General features: G+C 46.9%; 1 long non-coding RNA gene across 2 annotated transcripts; it reads right to left on the reverse strand.

The window, feature by feature from the left end:
• Positions 1-366: 366 nt before the first annotated feature.
• On the reverse strand, positions 367-21,389 carry LOC148093634 (uncharacterized). 2 transcript variants are annotated; one of them, XR_015714019.1, is made up of 4 exons: positions 21,317-21,389; positions 18,197-18,274; positions 16,848-16,950; positions 367-871 (listed from the first exon to the last, which is right to left on the reverse strand). It is a non-coding gene; the product is annotated as an uncharacterized LOC148093634 (long non-coding RNA). The 2 variants fall into 2 exon arrangements; XR_015714018.1 differs by lacking the exon at positions 367-871 and having other exon boundaries at positions 15,885-16,950.
• Between the last annotated feature and the right edge of the window lie 231 nt (positions 21,390-21,620).

Here is a 21,620-nt window from a genome sequence, read left to right on the forward strand (position 1 = left end):
GTCAGCATTCCACCCTTCGGACTGTAATTCAGAGCTGTTACACAACTCACATGCTGCCCTTATCAGAAGCCTGCTTTCGTAGCTTTTCTTTACACATTCCAACCTATCTTCACATACTTTGAGCTTTCTGTGATGAAATAAGAACTCTAAGATATAAGCATTGGCTGCTGATTTAGACTTTGCTAACCGGGTCTATGGCATTCAAAAGTCAAATTATGGTGCCGCGCACTTCATGAGCCTGAGGAAGGCCTCCACGCCTGGCCAGCACCCCATGCGGCCCCGGGCTGGCACCTCTGCCAGCTGGTGTTTCTCTGCAGGGTTGAGGCAGCCACTTCGAAGCCTCCCGAATTCTCAACTACGGCCTCTTGAAGAATTGCAGAGTTTGGCAACCTAGGCCACAGAGTCCTGCTCCCTCAGGTACCGAGCCTGGAAGAAGGCGAGACCAGCTCTTCATAGGATGAAGGAATCGAAAGGCATCAGGGTAACGCCCTGGTCACTGGAGATTAGGGTTCCAATAAACTCACATCCCACTCTTTCTCGAGGATTCATTCATTCATTCCACAAATATCTACGGAGGGCCTACTGCGTACAAGGCACCATTCCGGGCGTTGGAATAACAGAGTGAACCAAAATGGGCAAAAATCTCTCTCCTCATGGAGCCTACATTCCACATTTTGGACAACATCTACTGTCAAAAGGGGTCATTCCTTCTTCTGCAGCGCCCAATGGGACACTGACGCTCCCTTTACAACAGAGGAAGTTAGAGCTCCTGATGACAGACAGTGACCGACAAAAAGGCGACAGCTGCTGAAATGCGCGCTCCTCCAAAGCTGAATCTCTTCGGTCTTAGCACACACACAGCTGCACTTTCCTTAGAAAAGCAAAAAGTAATCAGAAGATGAATAATGTGAACCGCTTGGAGCTACCTCTGAACAACCTGGTGTGTACCTTATGCTTAACTGTTCTGTTTCTTAAGAGGAGTTACCTGTGTTCATTGCCTTGAAGAAATAAAAAATAAATAAAAATAAAAACTGCATCACAGATGTTGGGAAAGTAAGTATTGTATTAGTAACACAAAACCACAGTAACGTGAGGAATCGTTCTGAGAGAGACTTTCAATCCTGTCTCACCTTCCAGCACATGGGAGGCCTGGGGGTCTTTAGAAATATCTAGGAGGTTGGATAACATCTCTTAGCACCTCAACTCTCCCAGAAACTCAGGATGAGAGCTGGGTGCGAGGGCCCATCTTTCAGCAGCTCCTGCTCATCCGTAAGGAAACAATGCTTGCTTTCTCATGTAAAGAGGGAGCCTTGTATCCATTCTGACCGGTTTAATCTTGATGTTTGATGAGGGATGGAGGCTACGGAGGCAAATTTGAAAGAAAGAATATTATATTTTATAAGCTTGATTTGAATATAAGCCTTATATTCATGTTGACTGAATCCAAGGATGTTACTCAACCAAAAATAGCAAAGGGTGATCAGTTTTGAGTTTTTTTCCTAATTACAAGGCCCATGGGCAGAGTAATAATGGGGAAACTTTCATCATGGAACTGGATCCCTCAGAACTTAGAGATAAAGAAACATCAAAATGAAGAATTACAATTGATTCCAATTCTCCCTTTTTCATTCCTTTCTCTTTTTTAATGCATCTAGCTACCTGAACACTATTATGTATTTTCCCCCCTCCCTAAAAGTGAATCTTCTTTTTATAATAACTGGAGCCCAAGTATTTCTATTAGAAAATTCTTTTCTACATATACAGTGTTTTATATTGATATAATGGGGTTTTTTGGAGTAGACCTCAATAGGTCATTAAATTAAACTTTTAGATGACCGATTTGAGACAGCAAGAAGTCATTCTTCAACATGTAAGAAGATTAAAGTCACTTTGCAACCTCAACCAAAGATATCAATATTCAAAAACAAGACTGATTGAGGGAGCAACATGGATATTCAGTCGCAACTCAAATTGCAGGTCCAGAGCGGAGCCCTTGAGTAATTCGCAGGGCCCCATGTAACGAAGATTCATTCCTGATAACCTAAGGCCTAACAGTTCATTCTCAAGCACAGCACAAAAAACCCTGGAGAATTTCCTGAGTTTTCAGCCTTGGCACAGAACCGTAACCGAGCTATGGGGAAGCACAGCATTTGCTGGGCGCCCTCAGAGGACAAATAGGAGAGCAAAGCCTTCCTGTGCTAAAGGACTCAAGAAGCACTGCTCAGCTCTAACTGTGAATGAAGAAATCTCCCCAGAATTTCCAGAGCAAGAGAGCTCCCAAATTCTCTGTCAGCTCATCCTAGGAGTTCGCTGGCTGCCTTCTGCCTCCGGCTCACTGTCGTCAGGGCTTCCCCACGCTCAGCGGCTCTGGCCCACAGGGCCCGTCTCACACACACCCCAGGCACCCGGTCTGGGCGCACAGCCCAGGACGGAGCAACCACCCATCTCTCAATGCAGCGGGTCAAGAGGAGCAGGTTTGTTCATCAATGTTTAAGTACAGGGAGTAAACAAAACATATGGAATGGAATTGTCGCATTGGGTTGAAAATATACCTAAGGCTCCTTTGCCTATTCCTTCATCATTTGTAAAATTGTATCTATTCAACAAATCTGTCTTGGCTAATTGGTTGATACCCAATTATACCATGTATCAAATCATATAGGATTTGTCCACAGAGTCGTAAAACTGACTTTATGACAAATATAACCAAGTAAATGAGCGTCACATATGCTTACCCATTTCTTGCTTTTTTTTTGGTAACCCAAAAGTAAACCACACAAGAAAAGCAAATGCATTGCTTTACAGTAGCCCCTTGTTTTTAGCCCATTAGAAAATGAGTCAATCTCATCTACACGGTATGTACCAAACTTAATATATTTTCACAACTTCACCCTCCTCAAAACACAAAGACTTCTCTCCCCTGATGACATGCAAATGAATGTGTCATAGAGCCCAAAGCTACTTTCAAAAGGAAAAATTCAGAAAATACTTTGAACTAAGCAAACATAAGTAATGTGGCCTCCCAAGGTCACACACACACACAAATGACAAACAATGACCTAGAATGGTAAGCTTAGTGTTTTTATTACTTGACTTGTTACCTGATTTTATGTGTTTAGGTTACATTCTGGATGTGTAGGGAAAGAATTCCTTTGTGAACTCATTTTTATAGATTTTAAAACATAATGAATCAGAATCTGCTCTCTATATAATCATATAAGTGTATCATAGTGCCTACTATTTAACAATTTTCAAATAAACTCTCACATATGAACATACGTATCACATCGCTTAAAAATTTACTGAAAGTGCATCTTTTTTATGCACATATTATTCTGAACATTTTAAACTAAACCTCCTTCCAAGAAACTATGAGGTTAATAGTCATTCTCCTTATAAGCAAATCAGCTAAATTTTCCAGAGATACTTTTCCTTTACAGCTATATTCTTATATCCTAATTTTTAGAGCACTTTGTTCTAATTTATTTTTTTCAGAAGCAAAGATCATTATGTTTGGTCTCAGAGACCAACACTGAGACCAAACAGATTTCACTGCAAGTCCCTTTGGACATTTTTATGGAGATAACTATAGATTCACACGTGGTTTTAAGGGATGGTAGACAGAGGTCCGTCGTATACTTTTTCTCGTTTGCTCCAATGGTAACATTTTGCAAAACTACAATACAGTATCACAACCAGGAAAATGACATTATATAAACCAGTAATCTCCTTCCACTTCCCCAGTTATACTTTTGCGGGTGTGCTTATTAAGTTTGATACAATTTTATCACCAGAGCAGATGTGTACCCACCACCACAGACCATCAGGATACCGAATAGTTCCATCCCCACAAGGATCCTCTGTCATTTTTTCACTTGGCAGGCAGCTGTGGCGAAGGAAAGACACCAAAGGGTTGCCTGTATTCAGTTATCACCCAAATGTGACTTTTCACAATAGGTGTCCGTTTTTCAAATCCATTTGTTATCCTCTGCCGTCTCAGAAGGATCACAAGTACAAACTGCAATTTTTTTTAATCAAGTCTTATTTTCAGTGGACCATGCTTGCTGCACATCACTGTCAGAACAGAGGAAACAGGAACATTTTTAAGACAGCAAAACTCATCACAGTCCCAAGACGAATCGATGTTAGCGTCCCCGGCGGAGCGGATAACCAGAGCCCATATATCCTTCTGCTTTTGGTCCTGAGGCCCTGTCTCCCTGTCTTTGATTCTCTAGCCTGTATCATTCTAGCTTCATCCTTACCTATTTTTTAGGAAGATACGGACAAAAATTTTAGGAAGATAAAGTCGCAATTTTCTATTTTGAACTCAAAACATCAGAAGAGTTTGAAGCCAAGACCAGCCGTTGATACAGGCCACAGGTGATCAAAAAGAGCAGAAGAGAAGGAATATGGCGAAAGGGGTGCTATCAGTTGCCGTCCGAGCTGTTATACTTTCGTGAGGGAAGGGAGATCCTGGCACAGCAGCAATTTTTTAAATAGAGAACATGGGAGAAACCAATCAGAACCAAACGTGTGCAAAATACAACTTAGGAACATGGACAAAGATGTTCGTGTGCTGAAGTTCAGCAGTGAGCCTGCATCTAAGATTATCAAGCTAACAGGCCGCGGCCGTTGCAGGCAGAGCTGGGTCAGAGACGGGGTGCACCATCTCTGCACCGAGGGCATTTCTGCAGCTCAAGGCATCACAGCCAGGTCAGGGCGGCTGCACCACCGGCTTGTCTCGGCCTGTGCCCTTCCCGGGGAGGCAACGCAGCTTTGAATGTTTCAGGATTACATAACAGACTCCATTCCTGGGGTTTACCTGAAGGGCATCCTGAAGTTCACTGGGAAAAGACGGCTATTTCCCTGTAAGGAAGGGCCCGGATGGCCCCACCACAGATTCTCGGACTTGGGCAGAGAGGCAATGGGAGGCAGTTCTGGGCCAGCTCCCTCTCTCGTCATTAGAAATAACCCACATGAAGCTTTCCTGTTGATATGTTCATTGATAACTGCAATTTCAATTAATTATATACCCCTCTGCGTCTTCTTAATTCTGTTCCCCAACTAGATGAATGTCTACCAGCGACCTCTAGTTGTGCTGTGAATAGTGAGCAGTGAATGATACTCAACAGTATTCTTTCTCTAGCGTCATAATGCTTTGCATTTATATATGGTCTTGTAACATTTTATGAGAATTATATACTGTACCATATATGTTTTCGACAGTGATGCTAAAAATGTCCCATATCTCTTTCTCCTTTGCCTTACAAATTAGTTTTATGCCAACTCATACAACTAAATTATTCGTCTATACCAACTAACCCGAATAAATTAGTATTCTAAGCTGATGGGCCCAACTTCTTTACTCCAGTTCCACTGGAACTGCTGACAGTTCCAAACATAACATGTCCCATTATCAGTGAGTTCTAAAGAGGGTAGGCGGTCCCCCGATGGGCTCCTAGAGCTCCGGGAACTTCCTAGGCAAGAGCTATCACCTTGTACTGAAATTGTCTTTCCACTTGCCAGCCAACCCCAGTGTAACCTGTCTGCGGACTACGGAACGTGTTTCTCTCCCTCACCACTGAGGTCCCACTGCCTGGGTAGACACACGGCCGCTAAATGAAGGCCCGTAGGCCCTGTGGGCCCTCTCTGCATGTCGTCTGCTTCCGACCAGTGCCACCAGTATAAGCTGAACACAAAATCTTCCCCCACCAATCCGTAGCAAAGGGGCTCGATCGAGCCTGAACACCCTTTTCAGTACCTGTCTCCAGGGGCCGCCTCCCCCTCCTCGAAAGCACAGCCAAGCGGCTTCTGAAACGCAGGCCCCCACGGGCCACGCCAGGTGGGCCTCATCTAGCTCTTTGGCCGCAGTTAACACTAATTCATCAGGAAAGCGTCCTGAATCCCGGCTTTAACCAGACGAAAGCTCGGGGCTACCGTACTTTTTGCCAAAACACAGTGGAAGAGCTTCAACTGCCTGAATGAAAGAAAACAAAAGGAAAGGTTAGGTCATGGCATAGCAAGTCTGTTTGTTTTTTGGGGGGTCCTAGGGCTGTAACACAGGGATTCCTCTTGAACTGGCTTTCCCCATCTTTGTGAATGACTTTGGAGAGGAGAAACCACCAGCTTCCCCAGGACTTTGGCAGGCAAATCTCAACCCCACCCGCGCAGTGCTGTTGGCATCCAAGCTAGAGACGGAGCCAAGCACTGCAGTCAGGTGGCAGGCGGGAAAGAGCAAGCTAGCCTAGCAAGCTGGCATCTGTAGGGAATGGCGTAAAACCCTTTCTGTAACGGAAGGAAGGTCCTTTCGAAGGTATAATAGAGGAAGAGACATAGAACTGTTATAAGAAACTAAAGCGGGATTTACTCTGAGTGATGACAGCTACAAAAAAAAAAAGGCACCGAGATGCGGGTAGATAAACGCAGGCTCCTAGTGCCACTTAGAAGGGATGTGGTCTCAAAAAGGACCCAGAGAATTGGCATCACAGTGTTATGCTTATTTCTCAGGACTGGCGGTAAGAGAAATATTAAAAACTAAAGTAAATTTATGAGGCAGAAAGTAATAAAAATTTTAAAACTCAAGGAATAGTTTATATGGAAAAATTTGAAAGATCGGATCTGTGTGGTTCGCCTAAATACTGACTTTGCAGAGGTGCTACTATCTACAGATATACAGAGGAAGTAAATAAGAAAACAAAAATTACTTAGAATGATACGGAAATTGTATAAATATATATATAAAGCTAGAATGAAATTGAGGGGGAAATTATAATGCCTTTACTTGGGTTTGGTAATAGTCTTTCAACAGACATCAAGCATACTCCACCATGGGCTAAATCTAACGTCTCACATTACATGTGATTTGGGGGTATTTTATGGTACAAAATAAAATTATAGATCCTTCCTTTTTCATAAATTACCAAGGGTACTTTTCCACATCCTTTGTTCTTGTACTAAACACCTATGTTACCCAACCAGTGTTGACGATGTGTGGAAATATTTTACACACCCCCCCACACACACACACAGTCTTAAAGTGGGATATTCATCACCGCTGCCCAAATATTTGTCGGGAGGGACCTATTCAAGTGTTGGCACCCAGGTTGGTGTTGATGTCATTACATTCAACTTCCAACAAGCCAGGGTTACTCCGTCATCTATAGAACTTACTGTATAGAACAAAGAAAACTCACATTAGAGTAGCAAGTGGCACAGGTGCTGTTTTCCAGGTTTCTTCTTTAAGTTCCATTTTACCATAAATTTAGACCTAAAGCCACATGAATAATATGGCCCTAATCTTTAATCACTCATATGCACTGGAGATATAACTAAAATGGATTCTAATGAAACCAGGCTTAATCTGTATGTGAAAATCTCATTTTGGTGCCTACTACAAGTATAGGACCCAGTCCCTACCCTCAAGAAATATGCAGTCTTCCTAGGAAGAAGGGGCATGTACATAAAAAATAATTCACCAATATAAGATAGAACAGGATCATCAAATAAAGGGGTCAGAAACACAGTAAGTGACTCAATAAAAGTCAAGAAACCGAGAGGTTTAGGGTGTACTAAGCTATCCCAAAGACTGAGGGAAAACCTTCAGGGAGAATTTGGATTCCCTATTGCTTGTTTTCCTTTTTCCACAAATGAATATCCAGCACCTAGCTCACTGAAACAGGCTTTAAAATAACTTAACGGTACCTCTTGAATATTCCCATTCGTGCATGCAATACTTACCTGCATGCCTACTATCTGCCAAATATTCTTTTTAAACCTAGAGATACAGCAGTCAACAATGCCATGTCCCTGTTCTCATGGAGTTTACATGAGGAGAGATGAAGCAACCAGTCAAATATTTAAAACGTGCATACAAAGCATGTCAGGTAGTAAGGGGTGCTATGAAGAAGGGTAAAGTAAAATAATAAGTGCCATTGTAAATGAAATGGTCAGAAAAACTCTTCTAGTGACAGGGTGTGCTAGGAGGAGGCCTGGATAAAGAGAGACAGTAAGCCATGGTGATACCTGGTGGAGGGACATTCCAGGCAAAGGCCACCTTAAGTGCAAAGGCCCTGAGGCAGAAGCACATCCACCTGGAGTCTTTGAGGACTGCAGTGGGAGACGGGAGCGTGACTGGACTTGAGCTCAGGAAAGCGACAGGAAACAAGATGACTGAAAACCTTGCTATTCGCAGCAAGATATTGTCATTTACGTTGATCTGGAAAACCACTGGAAGGTTTTAAGGAAATGAAAATTATTAGCTATCTTATGTTTTATTTTTTTAAGTTTATTTTTTGTTGTTGACATTATTACAGATGCCCCCTATTTCCCTCGCACTTCCCCCCCTCCATCGTAAGCCTTTTAAAACATAAGACAGATAAACCAAAGAACTTATCTACCTCATGTTTTAAAAGGCTTACTCTGAGGGCTGCTCAGCAAGAGTAATTTCACAATTAAAACCCCTGTACTTTCTAAGATCATCATTCAAAAGTTACTAAAGTATAATCTGTAAGAATAACAAGATTGGAACGGAGCCGTTTACAAAACACTTTCATTACTTTCCCACATTTAAGAGGAGTCCTCAACTGGTCAATATATTCCTGCACATTAGAAAACAGTAGTTTGGGCTGGCTGCTTTCGTTAGGGCAAATCGCTAAGTTTAAACTCTTTCTGAGCCCTGCTATAGGGTTAAGCCTGGGAATTGTCACTTGCTTTCCTTTGGTCTGTAGATAAATCACAGGCGGCGGACCATCCCCCGCCCCACCCTGGAAGCCCTGGGGTAGCGGAAGGCCCCCGTGCCAGAGCCAAAGCGTTGCCACTTAGCTCAACACGCATCTGTTAGGAGAATTCCCACAAGCTTCAGCTCTACCGGTGAGCTCGGCGACGCAAGGAAATTCTGTGGAAAATCCTGCACAAAAGGAATCCTCCCTTTCTTCCTATCTCGAGGCAGAAAGTATGTTTCCCAATAACTGATCTCCAAAGAGCAAATGGAATGGAAATTCCAAAGAAGCGCCCCGGTGGGGCACGTAACTAGCAAAACGCCACATCTGCCCCACAAAACCCTGCTCCCACCTCAGGCTGACTCAGGTTGGGCCCCCCAGACCTGCTGACCCCGTCCTCCTCCCCGGGCACTGGTGCTGCCCGCGGGGTGCCTGCGCCCACACAGCAGCTGAGCCCGGGGTCAGGGGCCTCCCACTGCGCCCCGGGGCTCCCACCACGACTGTCCTGCGCCGGGCACACAGGGCACACTAATAAATAAGTGTCAGTGGAACACTTTGACCTTGGAATGTTACATGGTCATCCAAGCATGGCGAGTCATTCTTTAAAACACTTTGAAAGGCGTTTTGGAACTTATTTTTTTAGATGTTTCTAATATTTCCAGTAACAGCAGGGTCTCGCCCTTCCAGGTTAGATCATATTTTATTTTTTTGAAACTGTCAAAAATCAGACAAAATCCAGCCTGTATCTCTGTGCGTTCTCTCTTCTGCCCCACTTGATGCTACAGAACCGCCCCTTCTTCCCAGGCCAACTGCTCCACAAAGAAACGTGTCGAGTGAATCACGGCAACAGGAGAACCTTCGGGATGTTTTATGAGCGATGGTGCTGCTGCGGGAGTAAGCTGATAAATTTCCAGGATTACTATTTGATACTCATTTGCGTTTCTTCTCTATCCGTGAGCCAGAGTAAAGAGAAGGGGTCTAAAGAGGATGGGAGTTGCGGGGGTGGGACCCAAGGCGGGGGACAGGGCTGAGCCTTACACATGTCGACCAGAACAGATGTAAGAATTTTCCTGCCTTCTTTCCAGACAAATCCAACAAAGATGTCTCTATCTGTTACCTAAAACCAGCTTGAAAGGTTTGCCCCTCCCACCTCGAGTGGCTTTGTATAGAGCACATAATTCAACGTTAGTTCCTACAGCACAGTTATTCCTTTCGGTGTTTTCAGATCATCGTTCAGAGCAGGTTTTTTATTTAATCCTTGGCAATCACAAGCGGGATGTCGACAATGTTCAGCACATTAGCTGTATTAGGGAGAAAACACCGTGAAACTCTAAAGACCTTGATTACTGGGGCCATGAAAAATTCATGTCCTGCTCCGGTGGAGTCAGGCCTTGGCGGGGATGGCGAGATGCCTTCGAAGTGTACCAACGAGGTTCCCAACCTGCTGTTTCAGATAAATGGCTTTCATTTTACTGTTTGCTTGCGCTTGATAAGGTTACGGGATTGATTCCGGCTGTCTGCAATGCCTCGAAGGCAAAGGATATTCCAGCATCCCGCGTCCTCACAACTCACTGTTGCTTTTCTGAGGAAGGTTTTCATCGTGATACCCAAGATAACAACAGAAGATATTCCACTTCTTATCATATACTTGTTTTCCTCTGGAATAATAAATGTGACTACCAGAAATTCCCAGTGAGGGTTTCATGTAGGTGCTGACGTGTGTTCTCTAAGCTGTAGGTAGACTGCAGGGAGACTTCTTTTCATCCAGGGTTTCGAGTCTCAGGCCACAGCAGGACAGACATCGAAATACATATTCTCAGCTTGGATCTGAGAATTCTAATAAAGATTCTGTTTTCTCCCTAATCATGAAATGGGGTTGTTATGGTCTGAATGCTTGTGCCACCCCACCCCCTGGAATTCATAGTTTGAAAACCTAGTCCCTAATGTAATGATCCTTTGAGGTGGGGCCTTTGGGAAGGGAATAGCTCATGAAGGTGGAGCCCTCAGGAAGGGAATTAGTGCCCTTCTACGAGAGGCCCCAGACAGAGCTCCCACCCCTTCCATCACGTGAGGGTGCGGTGAGAAGATGGCTATCTACGAGGAATCGGGCTTGCACCAGGCATGAAATCGGCCAGCACCGTGACCTTGGACTTCCAAGCTCCAGAACTGTGAGAAATCATGACTCCTGAGTTATGAAACTTAGTGCAACTCAGCACCCTCCCTTCAACCACACTCCGCCATCCAAAGGAGTGGAAGGTACATGATTAGAGCCGAGGATGGCTCGGGACCCAGGACCCCAGGGAAAGCTGCAGGGGGCACACAAGAGAAACAGAGCCATAGACATGGAGAAAGGACGGGGAGCCATCAGTCTCCCTCACTGCCCCTGGCCCCTGCAGTGACGAGCCCAGAAGTCTCCTATAAGGCCTCAAAGTAGCTTCTGGCTACTCTGTTCCTTACACTTTTTCCACCCCGAGCATTAGCACAAAGAAAGAAATTTTTTGACCTATAAAATGCCTGACTGGGTGGTGGGATGTTAGGAATCCTTCACCCAGTATGAAACCCACTCTCGTGGAGTCATATGGGCTAACAACCAGTAACCTGAGGGGTTTTGGAAGCCTACAGCAAAGTTTTCGTTCATCTTGATTTTCCCCTAATGCCTCGCTGAGACTGTGGGTGGAGGGCTGATGTAAGGACAGGGAGAAGCAGAGCTGCCTTCGATGGGTGGAGCTCTTTAGAGGCAGCCAGACAAAGCTTAAAACCAAGAGGGATCTTGGAACAACTCAGGGAAGGACGGCCTGAAAGCAGCAGGTACCTGGGGGGCACCGATGCCCTGGCCCCTGGCCAAGCCAATCGTGCCAGCATGTCTGATAGCGGAGCCCAAGCAATGAGTTTAGTTTTACTGTGGTGAACATACATAGCATAAGAGTTACCATTTTACTCATTTGTAAGGGAACAATTCAGCGACATTAAATGCACTCGCAGTGCTGGGCAACCGTCACCACCACCATCTCCAGAAGGTTTCATCGTCACAAACAGAAGCTCTGTGCCCGTTAAGCAATAGCTCCCCACTCCCGTATCCCCCCAGTCCCTGGTGGCTTTATTCCACTTTCTGTCTCTATGAATTTACCTGTTCTAGGCACTTCGTGTAAGCGGAATATTGTACAACATTTGTCTCTTTGTGCCTGGTTTACTTCACTTCGCATGTGTTTTCAAGGTTCGTTCACGTTGTAGCAAGTATCTGAATTTCACTTCTTTTCAGGGCTGAATAATATTCCGCTGCGTGTACACACTACCTTTGTTCATTCGTTTATCCACCAATGGACTTCTGGGTTATTTCCATCTTCTGGCTCTTGTGAATAATGTTGCTGTTAACGCGGGGGTAGGTGTACCCTTTGGGATCCCTGCTTTCAGTTCTCCTGGATACATAGCTACCTATGAGTGAGGTCGCTGGATCGTATGGTAATCCTATGTTTAGCTTTTTGAGGAGCTGGCAAACTGTTTTCCACAGCAGCTGCACCATTTTACATCCCCACTAGCTAGATACGAGGGTTCTAACTGGTTTTTGTTTTTTAAATAACAGCCATCTTCATGAGTGTGCATGTGTCTTTTTAACGCCACTTCTGTGGTTCTAATGCGTAACGAGGTGGGGGGGGGGGGGACCACGGATCTGAGGCTCGGTTTTTTTACGTAGGTAAAATGGAACAAACAAAACCTATCTTGAAGGGCTGCTGTGATGATTAAATGAGTGCCCGCAGAAGGCAATCAACAAACGCAGCCCAGTCCCTCTCGCTCCCTCACATGTCCACTCCCTCCCTCGGCGTCCAGAGAAACTGTGAAGTTTTAAGCTGCGCAGGTTTGACATGAGGTTGATTTTAACTCCTGTTTTTGCTTTACCCACAGACCCTGCCACAGATGTCGAGCGTGTCCTCCATTACGTCTAAATAGCACCACACCTGCTCCCAGATTTCCTCTCACGTTAACTACTCATCGGCTCTGTTATTAAACAAACAGGGAGCAGCTGCTATGCTGGAGAAACAAGTGGGATTACACTTCAAAACTACAGCTCTGCCAACACTTTCCGTTTGTTGAGTAACTCCACCAAGTTGTCCAGTTAAATTAATACAATACTTTGGTCCCCAGATACTTGGGAAAAGAGGGAACAGAATATTTTACAAGTAAAGCACACACGTATGACACCTGGAAATGCTTTCAGAGGTGAGTGACAAAGGTGCTTATTTTCAATTAGTGCGTTTTCTTTCTTCTCTCAGTCACAAACCGTGGCCTAGCTCATTGGTTGAACACTCGCTGGGTGTTCTTTATAAAATGCTGGAGACTCCCTGCACCACCTCCCCCAGCCCCCTCCGGTGTCAGGCGGCCTGTCCAGGCTCCCGGTCCCCAGACTTGTCCCTGGTCCCTGTGAACCCAGCAGCCCTGTGCCTGTTTCCCCTCGGGCTGTGTAGGCTGACTAGCTTGGAAAATCCGTTAAGTGAGCGCTGCACACCGATGGCTTTGCTGAAGATCACCGAGCTCTATTCTGCTTCCCAGATCCCACGTCCCAACAGTGGGGTTTCTGCCCGAGAGAAGAGGTGGTGCCCAGCAGGCCCACAGGTGCGGGTCTGACTTACTGCTAAACAGCCAGGGAGCTCGCCTCAGACCAAACACCGTTTTTATGCAAGCCTAGGACTTGAAGAGCAAAGCAGAAGACGGCCGGTGTCCCTAAGAAGACGCTACCAGGTTTAACTCACCATGTCATTCTCTCACCACACTTGTCTCCTGAATCTCCCTTTAGATTTGAATTCCACCAAGGAAATAAAATTTGTTAAAATAAAAGTGATTAAGATGGTATTTGGCCAGGGAACAACACATCTCTCCATGACGTCCTTAGAAAGATGTATATGTACAGAAAACAAAGCCTAGTGAAATAATTATCACTACCTGAGAGGGGGGGAGAGAGAGACGCTGAGCTGAGCTTAAAGCTGGACGGACTCTATCACTAACTTGGTCTAACACCCAAGCAGGCCAGAGACCCCTCTGCCCCCTCCCCAAGCCCAAGCCCAAGCCTGAGACCCGACCGCTGCAGCGTGAGGAAGGGCCAGGACCCCTGCCAGGCCCGAGAACAGAAAAGCAGCCAGACAGTCGTCTCAGTGATGCCAGGGAGCTCGCCTGAGCTTTGTTGGTTTTTTATTTGTTTTTGGTTGTGTGTTTGGTGGGAGGGAGTGGATAGTCCCTGCGGCCAAGCATGAGAATGCAGACACGGTTATCCAGCATTTGGGGGAGCAAAGCGGGGTTCCAAAAAGAAATGACTAGTCTTCCTCTCAAAAGGAGTAACTGCAGGCTACCTCAGCTCCCGAGCCTGCCCATAAATCTTTCCCTAGAGTTAGGAAAGTTCTACCTCTAGCTGTGGTTCACAAAAGATCCTTAAACTCGACTGGCCATAGCAGTCCCTCCCCAGAGAAACGAAGCGACAGGGAAGGTGCGGATAGAAGCCGTGGGCTTCCTGTCCCCCACAGGCCGACCGACCCGTCCCCTACCTCCCACAGAGCTGGTGGGAGTCAGCCCTCCACTGCCCCTTACCCACTGACAGTACCACAGAACCTTTCCTTACTGTGAATGTTAAAGGTTTCAAAGAATGTCGTCTCTGCGTTAGGGTGCCCAATTCACAGATCGATAAAGCTGTTACCCGGAAAGAAGTGAGGTTTCAAAAGAGAGGGTGTCAGTGTGCTCAGGGACTTAAGACATAGTCTAGTACAGGTCTTGGAAGCAGAGACTTGGATTCAAATCCTCGCTATGCCACTTACCAACTATGAGACCTTAGGCAAGTCTCTGAAATGCAGTTCCTCGGCACCACGGGAATAGTAAGAGCAGCCGAAATAGGGTTCCTTGTGGACTAAAATAATAATGTATTAAAGCACTTAGCATTTGTCCATAAATTCTACCGTACAATTTCAGAGCACATGCTTTTACCTAGAATATTATAACCCTCCTATGATAGATGGAGCTATCAGGTGTCTAGTTATGTCATTCTGTTAAAATTCTGTAAATATAACAGGGTAAGAATGAATAAATCTTTAGAGGAAATAGCCAACTGTGCTTTGTTTTTAACAAGTCCAAACAGACTGTGCAAAAATCAAGTCATATTTTAAATCTTTTTATAGGGGCTAGTTTTTTTTATCCAAGGCACAACTGATTTTTATTAGATAAGGTACTGCGGCCTGCGTGTTTCTGTGCTCCTGGAATTCGTATGTTGAAGCCCTAACCTACCACGGGATAGTTTTAGGAGGTGGGACTTTCCAAAGGCAAACAGGTTTCCGTGAGGTCCTGGGGGGGGGGGTGCATAATGGGATTAGTGTTCCCATAAGAGGAGGAGACTAGAGCTCCCTCGGCCACTCGAGGACACAACCAGAAGGCCGTTGTCCTCAACCCAGGAAGCGAGTCCTCACCAGGCACGAGATCTGCCTTGATCTTGGACTTCCCAGCCTCCAGAACTGTGAGAAACGGATGTTCGTGTGTTATAGCAGCCTGAGCAGACTAAGACGTAAGGCTGTTCTGACTTTAGAAATCCAGCTCACTGCAGTCACCTGCCATCCTGAGATGCTGTCTCCTCTCTCCTCTCCTGACGCACAAGCTCTGGCCCAAACCTGACGGGTTTTTCTCTGCTCCTGTGGGCTGCTTCTCATGCAGTCAAAGAATGCTTGCTAAATGGAATTAACCATCTCCATGCTGCTCACCTGCCAACGTCTGCAGCGCACAGCTCCGTGGGTCCTGCCGGACCGGAGGCTACTTCATCCTGCTCATGAGACTGAGGTCTCAGATTTGGCCCAAAAGTCTGGATTCTGGTGGTAGCCTTTCCCTCGGGATGCACATTAACACCCTGCTTAGCTCTGAGCACTGAGCGTTGAACGTTTGGCCACCACCTCTGGCCAGTGGCCTTTCTCTCTGTCCCAGTGCCCGTCAGCCTGACCTCCGGTCTACCTCGACGTTCACCGAGAGCCAGGCCTGCCGTGGCCACCAATGGCTCAGTCAAAGTCAGAAGCTGATCTGCTGGCTCCCAGTCCAGGGTTTGCCCGCAAATCCATCAGCACAGATATTAAATACCTCGGCTTGCCTTATTTTCACTTTGCCACCTCTTAGAAATCTCCATTTCAAGAATCCTGACCTCCCAACATTCCATAATCCTCTGGAAAGTGACACAGCATACAGGCAGCACACGCTGTGCAAACGGAGGCCAATTTCATTTTTCCATCACCTAAAAAGCACACGAGGTAATTTGTAAACCAGCAGTAACATCTATTTACAAAGAATGCTGATTTGTTTTCCGCACTTTCCAGCACAGAGGTTCAATTTATTTCCTTACCATAAAAAGAGCCATTACTTTTTTTAAGCAACCATAGTACATTTTAGAAATGTTTTAATTTAAAAAAAAAAAAAAACTTGCAAATTAGAGTGTAAATAGCTTTCTTAAAATGGCCCCATTTTGAACCCAGTTTGCTGATTGATGATTTCCCTGGGCTCCAAGGCAGACAACTTCACAGTCATTGGGTATATAATATGATGTTTTCATAAAGCCATTATATCACAAAATATAATTATTATAAATGAAATTATGAGGGAAAACGGGAGATGACTGTAACAGTGTTGAATTTTGAGCTAACTCATTGCTAAAAATTATGTTTCTACAAGAAGAACCCTACAGATTTCTTCTATGGGACAAACCTAATAGCACCCTGAGAATTTAATAATTACAGAACAGGAATGATGATGATTGCTTCGAGTACCCTGTTTTCTTGGGGTTGGCTGCCATGTATTATTAGAAGGCAAACAGCACCACCTTGTGGACAAAAAAGGAAGAAATGGGATCCATTTTGCTCAAATTTTTATTAGGTTGCATTAAAAACACTATTTTGTTAGGTTTGTGCAGCCCCCTCTACAAGAGAAGTGGGGCCCTATTTGCATTTAAATGATAGCATATCATCACTTGTAGAGATTTATAAATGATCCTAAAATGTATAAATGTATAAAGATCCCAAAATGTATTCAGGGAGACCCATCGTCTAAATACAGCTACGCGGGCTCTTTCTAAATTCCAAATTTGGGTGCGGGAAAAAATGAGACAGAAGACTTTGAATGTACCAAACCTTGGAGCACAGATTTAAAAAGTCCTTAATGAGGCAATATCAAGGTCCATTCACACAATTCCTCGCTTCTGGTAATCTCATCATCCAAAGAGCAAATTCTAGGAACAAGAGCACGAAGAAAAAGGAAAGGAAATGAGACAGTGACCTTCACCTCTGCACTCCTAAACCCCAGCCCCACCCGTCAACAGAACCCCCCACCCACCGCCCCTCACCCAAACACACCTTCTACCCTGTACACCTGGTCCAGAGAAGCCCAAGTCCCTTTCAGGGCGTCTGCAAAATTAAAACTCGACTCCTAATAATACTCGGGAGTCGTCCGCCTTCTCCACCCCCATTCTCTCATGAGTGTACCCTGGAGTTTCCCAGAACCCACCTGACCAGTGATATCGCAAGCACACCAACAGAAGCTCTTTGGGGACTGGATAATTTTTAAGAGCATAAAAGAGTCTTGAAAGCACAGAGTCTGAGAACCACTGGTCTAAAGCACACACTCTGCGGCAGCTCCCGCCCTTCTCATTTCTTAGAGACAACACTTGATCAGTCGGCCCCCAGTCCCCTCGTGAAGCCTCACTGCAAAGTCCAGGAACCGGTCCAGCCTCCAGGCCTCCCGCCGACGGGGCGTTCTCGGGGCGGTGGGCGTTGCGTGCCAGCACCTTCCCCAGGGAGCGTAACGTCATGGGCCTGCTTGGAGCCACTTCCCACCCCGCCCTCTCTAAGGCATTTTGTAAATTCCCTCTTTCTCGGGGCGCAAGTCAACTGGTCTCTGCTTAGAAATGTGTCAACTGGCCAAAAGGAAAAACAGAATTCTTTGAGACTTCTGATAAGTGAGAAAATAATGATAGAATGTAGTCGAATATCACATATTTCAAGCCCTGTCAACTTGTGACTCTACGTGACACACCTTCTGTATATATCATATAGTCAACGCTATGTGCCCAAGTGGAAAATCCACAGAGTTCAGTCCAGAATGTCCCAGCTTCGGTCCCCGGGAGACGTGCTCGTTACAGCCTCCGAATGCTCCTGAGACGTTAGGTGTTTCTATTGAAAATGACTGTAAATGGTTCCTGAGATAAAGGCTTCTTGTTTGTACTTCTTGGCTGCTCACCACCTACTGTCCCCTTGTATTAGCCGTTGTCTGAATCCCTAATGGGGCCACCCCTGTCCTCGAGGCTTGGGGGATGAAGCTGAGCCCACCCCCAGCTTCGGGAGTGGGCACCAGGCACCGATGAAGGAGCCCAGCTGAGGGGCAAAGGGGGCTGAAAGGCAGCCTGCAGCCCTGCTCGCCAAGCCTCGTGCTGCATTTCTCGGAACTGCTGAAAGGATAGAAAGAGAGTCACCACTTACCCCGGGGGACCCCGACGGGGGGCAGGCTGTATGGGAATGTGTCCAGTTGGTCTGAGGTAAAGAAGCTCATTTTCAAACCTACAGTGATTCCAGAAACAAGAACAAGAATGATTCTTTTACTTTGATGACACAGCCTTTAGTGTTAAAATGAAAGAGGCCCTTCAATAGATTTCATGGCAATGGAAACAATTTAGGAGAGAAAGGTCTAGAGGTCCTTTTTTTTCCAAAAGCTTTATCTTAAAAAGGGGGAAAATTACCCTGAACATACAAAACTAGTCTATCAAACACCATGGTGGATTAACATGATACACTGGGTTGCTTAACAAATTTACGGTAACAACTGATTGGAAACATTGTCCACAAGAGGATTTTGTTTCACCTTTAAGAATTCGTTTCACAGAAAGTTTGTTACTCACCTCCTTGGTTCATAGTGCCCATTAACCCTACTAGTAACCCTGTTACTCTGAGCCAGAATTAAAAATAAAACTCATACTTTTCTCCAGTAGGGTGTCTCGCTGACTCCAGGGGGATGCCGGGATGCAGGCGTATGTTAATGGGCCTTCACATGGCAGAAAGGGCGGGGTAGCTCTCTTGGGCCTCTTTAATAAAGGCACTAATCACCTCCCAAAGACCCTACCTCCAAATGCCATCTCATTGTGGATTAGGTTTCAACCTATGAATTTGGAGGGAATACAAATATACAGTCTATAGAGGAAAAAAAAAGGCACCGGACAGTTCACAAAATCATTGCCGGTGCTGGAGAACCGAGGTAGAAGCCAAGGAAAGCCGAGGTCATCCCACAGAAACAACCTGTTTAGGATGCCACCTCCGGGTTGTTGCCAATTGACACCCGGCACCAGCAGCTGGGCCTGGGCACTGGCTGCCACAGCCTGAACTTGCATCTCTGCTACAGCTGCTCAGAAGCACCTCTGTCCCCCGTCCTTTGCAACATGCCATCAGGTTCAAAACTCCAGGACCAGACAGTGGTTGGGTCCAGGTGTGTGCCCATGCTACAGCAGCCAGGAAGCTGGGGGAGGAAGCCCACGCCCCTTCAGCTTTTGTAGGGGGCGGTGGAGACCTACCCCCCACTGAGCTTAGCATCCCACAAAACTGGTTGGTAAGCTGTCCACTCCAGCACCCCGTTAGTGAAGGAAGAAACAGGGAGACGGAATGTGTAAAATCACAAGGTCGGTCTAAACACATTGTTAGGGAGATCCCTAGGAGAGATTATATTTGATTGGAGGCCGGAAAATGCTTCGTGAAAGTGGCATTTGAGAAAAACTTGATGGATCAGATCTTTACTAGTAGAAATAAACGGAAAGGGGGTTTCAGGCCATGCAACTAACCTGAGGACTAACATAACCAACTTCAACCTGAATGTCAAGGAGATGGAAACATCATATCTTCCATTAAATTCTTATTCTGCTTAAGTGGGCGACAGTTTATTTCTGTTACTTGCAGGGAGGAATACAGACCGGGCATACCTTCACATTAAAACACCATCCCCCCCAAACCCCACCGCAGAAAGTACGGATTTTATCTTTAGTTCTGGCTGTTTGATTCTTACATAGACGTTCCGCCCAGAGGTGGGGGGGTGCAATGTGGCAGCAACCTGTAAACTGAAATGTGTGCCCACTGACTCAACATTCACTCAGAGGCCAACGTGTTCCAGGTTCTGAGATCAAGTGGACAAAATTAGCAAGTTCGAGGGGCCTTTGGGGTGGGCTGAGTAAGGCCCCCGCCCCACCAGGAGGCCTTCTCCTCTGGAGCCTATGAATTGTCACCTTACATGGCACAAGGGACTGTACACACACGATTAAATTAAGGACCTTGAGATGGGGAGATAATCCTGGACTACCTGGGGCAGGGAGGCCGTCTAGTCACTTAGGAGAAAAGCGTGCGGATGGACGCAGGGAAAGCAAGCAGGACGGGACAACTGTGGCGCCACGTGGAGGTTCTGAGCTACCTAAGCTGTGACCGTTAACTCATTGCCACAGAAAATCAAGACGAAAGCTAGCTAGAAATACAAAGGCGAATAAATGAAGCCGACTAGAAATAAAACAATAAATAGTAATATTTATGGAGCTCTCACAAGGCACCTTACCTGTGACACGTAAAAATGTTGAAATGTCACATAAACTGCACATGTGTGCAAAAAGTTTTTTTAAAAGGTCTTTTCTTTCTCTAACTGATCTCATTGTATTACCCCTCAGCAGAGGGTGGGAAAGTGCTGAACTTGCCAGTGAAATGCACTGGCCTTTTCCCACTCACTCGATCTCCTGAGCGCTCCCTCCGATCAAAGTCCAAACTCAAGGCTGCTTCCTTGGGGGGGGAGGGGGGAGTCTACCCTCTGTGCTGTTTATCCTGCAAAAGGCACCTGGGCCGGGAGGAAAGCCACATTTGAGGGGTGCACTCGGGCGGGGGGCGGGGGGCCCCTCTTCTGGGACCCCCTGGCCCCTGCTGGCACTCTGGAGCGCCCTGTGCATCTGCCAGCGCGTGGCCAAGCCTGTCTCGCCCGGGGCGGGCACTGCCACCCTGTGTGCAGTTTCCCGTCCCCCACTGCCGTTCGCTTCTGACCCCCGAGGCACCACATTCGGGGGGGCCCCCGCCCTCTGCAGGCCTCTGCTGATTACTCGTCCTCTGAACAGGGCGAGTCTCCCTCCAGCCAAGGCGGGGAGGGGCGCGGGCTGGCGCAGCGCTCAGAGGCCGAGAGCCAGGGGCCTCGGCACCTCTCTGCCCGCAGCGCCCCTGGGCAGCGCGGACGTCCTCTGCCCTGCCGCCACCTGCGCGGAGCTGAGCTGGGAAGCGGCTGAGGGGGTCGGAGCGGGCAGGAGCCCTTCTTAGCGGCTCTCTCAAGGCCAGCCCTGCACGCAGATTGCCCAGGGCGTTCGTTTCCCATGCCACCCTCCCGCCCCTGCGCCTGCGCCTGCGCCTGCGCGTGCACGTGCGCCTGCGAGTACACCTGCGCCTGCGCGTGCACGTGCGCCTGCGAGTACACCTGCGCCTGCGCGTGCACGTGCGCCTGCGCCTGCGCCTGCGAGTACACCTGCGCCTGCGCTTGCACCCAAATTCCCGCAGCACTTTTGAACCTTGCGGCCCAAATTTCGACACTGAAGTTACCTTTTGTTATGTTCCCTAATTGTTCCCTGTAGCGCATCACTCGGGTCGCCCTGGTTAAAACACTGCCAGAGACGTTTACGGAATCGAACTGAAACGGCTCGTGCAGTCGTCCAAAGCCCCCGGGGCGCTGGCGGCGCTGACTCCCCACGGCGGCGAGAGACGCCGGCCACGGCTGCTAGACCCGCTCCGACCGCCAGAGGGCGCGTCTCCCCGGGTTTCCCGAGCGGGCCGTCCGGGCCGAGCGAACGAGCGGTGACGTATTTAGAGCCTCTGCGGCTGCCGTAGCCGGGGCAGTAAACAGGAA

Source organism: Miniopterus natalensis, chromosome 2 (assembly GCF_054644295.1).
Source record: "Miniopterus natalensis isolate mMinNat1 chromosome 2, mMinNat1.hap1, whole genome shotgun sequence".
In the NCBI taxonomy this organism is placed as follows: domain Eukaryota; kingdom Metazoa; phylum Chordata; class Mammalia; order Chiroptera; family Miniopteridae; genus Miniopterus; species Miniopterus natalensis.